We start from the raw sequence: 4,021 nt of genomic DNA, 5'->3' as shown, positions 1-4,021 counted from the left end.
TAACCTTACGACGCGCATTTAGGACGCGCATTGCGTATCATTAAAGCCCCCGTCATAAATATAGACGACATACAATTTTTTGTGTCATAAAGATAAACGTTTTAGAATTTATATATTTTGATAGATTTACTAGTTTTCAAATTAAATAACACATTAAAAATCTCATAATACAAAATAAAATTCCATAAATAACAAAGATAATTCATTTCACTAATATATCAAATACAAATAATTATTCCAATAGTGAGTAAATGTTATTAAAAAATGAACTCAAGAGAAGCACAATTTATATACAATTGCATTCTCTAGCTTACTATGTGCCAACAACTCTCTGTTTGTTTGCGTTTGCTTGAGTCTCATTTCCTCCAAAGCTTCTACCATGCCAAAGTATGATATCTTACGATTCATGTCCAAATCTAGTAAAACATTGCTAGCTTAAATTCATCAAGTCCTTGGCGTGAAGTCTTAGATAGAAGCTTAATTGCAATCTCCAATCCTTCTAGCAGACCTTAAAGATCATTATTGGCCATGTAGCAGGATTAACGTGCGAAAATTGGATAAGTTAAGAATATGCAACAAGATTGGTGAAAACACATAAATGCCCCTACCTTGTATTCAACAGTCGCAATGTTTTGGCAGGATATGGAATTGAAGAAGAATTAGAATCTGTCACGCGTTTTGAGAGCAATAAGTAGCTGACTGGGCCAACAAAGACCTGGACAGTTTCAACTCCAAGCTGGATTACAAATAACCAACCAACATATTAACAAAAAAAGATTTCTAAATCCTGTTTAAAAGAATCAGGAAAGAGCATATCAAGAACACATATAGCCTTAGCCTCCTTGTATTCGGTCACAACCTTGTGAGAAGCATAAGAGAACTGCACACCAGGGCCCAAGTCTAGGACAATGAAGTGGCTGTTCATCAACACATCAGTATTAGAATTTGGTTACGACTCAAACTGACAACATCCGAAAAAACTAAAGGGTAAATATGAAGCTTACTAGTTGGTGTCAAACCACTTGGTCATTTCCATAGCAAGGACAGAGGCATTTCAGACAATATAAACTTTTTGTGCTGAACCATCAAAGCCAAAAGATCTCCATGAAAATGACTCCATGTTGCACTTCTCCCTGTAGAAAAGGTAATATAAAATGTTATAAGGCGACTCAAATATTAGCTAACTAGATCCAATACAACTCAAATTAGCTACCCATATTTTTTGTGTTGAACCTTCAATACAGCTCATTGCAGCCACTCGTATTTCCTGGTGATTACTAGACAATGGAACAAGAACTGAATAAAATAGTTACTTACACAGAAGTGTAGACTTTCTTTTTGGACAACATCAGCAACACCTACAATCAGAGAAGTCTTGTAAGAATACCCTTTTGCTGATGCTGGTGTTGCAATAGTTGTCCATGGATCATCCTCATCAACAACACTCCCACTCCCACTCCCTCCTGCTGCTGCTTTCACATTCGAATTTGAAGACCTTTAAGCCAATTTTGGGGCAGGGGCAGTTATTGAGCCCCATAAATCATCATCTGCATCTGTGCTCACATGTGACCTAGATTTCGGCCGAGGAATTGATCCTGGAAAGAAAAAACAAATACAATTCTATAAAATTAACAAACAAATAAATATATCATAAAAGTTAGAAAATAAATAAATAAATAATACCTTGTGGTTTTGTGTGTATGACAAGCCGTTTTTGAGCTGCTTCGATGTTTGCAAGAGCAGGTGGCAGCTTTTCGTCTTCTAGTGGCAACATATCGTCCCACCCGTCTTTTTCAATCTCTTCATCTTCATGAATACCGATACTGTTCTCGGGCTCCCCCCATTCTTCAGTCGAGGTAGGTGACACCGGTGCAGGTTGATCCGCCATGTCACCACCATAATCTGAACTTCCACATCGGACTAGTGTTGTTGTACTTTGGGTATGTGTACGTGATACTACTACTAAGATGATACAAATCCAGTAATTATTTTACCATAAAAAAATTAAAATTATGTATGTCTCTAGTGTAGTGTTTGTTACAACAATGTTTACCTGTAGTGGGGACAACAGAAACAAGAGGTGAGGTGGATTTTGGAGGCATTGCTTGTGTGGTTTGTTCAGAGGGTTTGCCTTTTGTTGTCAAAGAGTTCATTGCCCATCTGTATTATAAAATTATAAATTACAATTGCATGTATTGTTGGTTGGGTTTCAGTCTTACCTTTTAAAGCCAACAAGAAGCAAAATAAATAGATTACATACCCAAGTATACTTGCGTTCCCTGGAAGTGATGAAATTGTGGACCCCATACCCTCACTGCTATCCCCACCAGATGTCTACAAAAACATAGTATTAAACACGTTGTTTAATAATAACCAATGATATATAATATAATATAGCCAAGGATTCCAAAAAGAAAATGAAACAACAACCTTTTCATGGTACTGCTTAACTATCTGCAAAAACTGTTCAACTGCTTGGAAAGCCTTTGACCGGACATCACTGTAGAAAATCAAAAAAATTTAATTTTAATTTGGAAAATTAAACACTAGCTAATACAACTAAAGGAAAATAAGATAACCTGTCAGGATCAATTGTGGGTACAACAACATTTGGAAGTATACGAGCTGCAATCTCTTGGGGTTCATAATACGAGCTAGTGGCACACAGAGCCATTATACCTGCCACCCCCAGAATGAGTATTTGTATTTTAGAAAAAAATATTTATATATAGAAAGAAAGATTTATAATTAATTAAGTAATTTCATTGGGGGAAAATATAAAACCAAAGTAAATTGACCTGCTCCTCTAGCAGGAGGAAATGTATCACGCACAGTGAACGCATTAATCAACACTCTCTTGCGTGTCTGCAATTTTATTAACCATAAATAAATGAATAAATAAATGCATTTGCTTCAAGGAAAGAAAGGAGTTTTGAAATAATCAGTTAGTATTTTACTAAAAAATGCAAATGGGGGGTTTTACTAACTATGAGATAAATTCATTTCAACAAAGATATGGGAAAAGCATTTACAGGTTTGAGATTAATATATTTTAATAAAACTTACCATATGATTCCCATGTATGGTGGCCCTTGATAGGTAGCTATGTTTCATCTACTATCATGCCCAAAAAAGAGAAATTAAATATTAGCAATTTTCAAAATATGCAAGAAAATATTTTGAAACTAAACCTAGTTCAAACAGAGTATAATTTGAACCTTTAAACCATCAAGACCATTTGCATCTGCATGTCTACAGCCTGTTCAATATGAACACAAACAAGAATCACTGATTATTCATTGGATTTTAGCATTCATATAATGTTATTGATGTAGAGCATACCTGCTAGGAATTGTTGATGAGCAGCAGCCACGAGTGGAAGAGGAAATATAAGCGACTTGGCTGTGTCTAAAACAGTCCCCTGTAATACACAAGAGCGATTGTCACCAGCTTCTTCAATACCTCTGCGACAAGAGCATATGCATTATCCGACAAACTAAAACAACAAAGTTTATAGTTTAACACAACATGTTCCCATATGATTTAACATATAATGAGAAAAGTGAAGTGAAGTAGTGATCACATACCATTCATGTGCAAGCATTGAGCATAGAAGACATAGTTCTGCTTGTGGTAAGTTTAGCAGCATAATGTGGGAGTCATATTCTGTATTAGCACCGGAAGATGAGGGCTTAGAGGCATGATCAGCTTTGGGTGATTTGGTATTTGAGCCTAAGCCACCAGCAGCATCAACATTTAGTGTGGACATCTGAGTAGGTTATTCTTCAGGAGCAGGAGCTTGCTTGCTTTCCGCATTGTCAATGATCACATCTAACAAGTTCAGCAGCTGAAACGCAGCAGATCAAACAACAATTAGGGAAGAAGAAAAGAAAAATACATTTATGATTTTACCAAAAGAAACGAATGTGCGAATTCTACCTGCTCAAGATGTGCAAGAACTACTTCAAAACACAATAACACATAAAAGAACAATACATGTAATCTACCTCAATGTTATTGC

The 4,021-nt window shown here is 35.8% G+C and overlaps 1 long non-coding RNA gene across 1 annotated transcript; it reads right to left on the bottom strand.

Annotated features, from left to right (window-relative positions):
- Positions 1-2,061: 2,061 nt before the first annotated feature.
- On the bottom strand, positions 2,062-2,504 carry LOC145047202 (uncharacterized). The gene is made up of 3 exons (XR_013682139.1): positions 2,431-2,504; positions 2,261-2,334; positions 2,062-2,160 (listed from the first exon to the last, which is right to left on the bottom strand). It is a non-coding gene; the product is annotated as an uncharacterized LOC145047202 (long non-coding RNA).
- Positions 2,505-4,021: the final 1,517 nt, after the last annotated feature.

This window comes from Lactuca saligna, chromosome 5 (genome assembly GCF_052625555.1).
Source record: "Lactuca saligna cultivar CGN05327 chromosome 5, ASM5262555v1, whole genome shotgun sequence".
Classification (NCBI taxonomy): Eukaryota; Viridiplantae; Streptophyta; class Magnoliopsida; order Asterales; family Asteraceae; genus Lactuca; species Lactuca saligna.
Note: the sequence above shows the minus strand (reverse complement) of the source record. Positions and strands in the feature narration are given on the sequence as shown.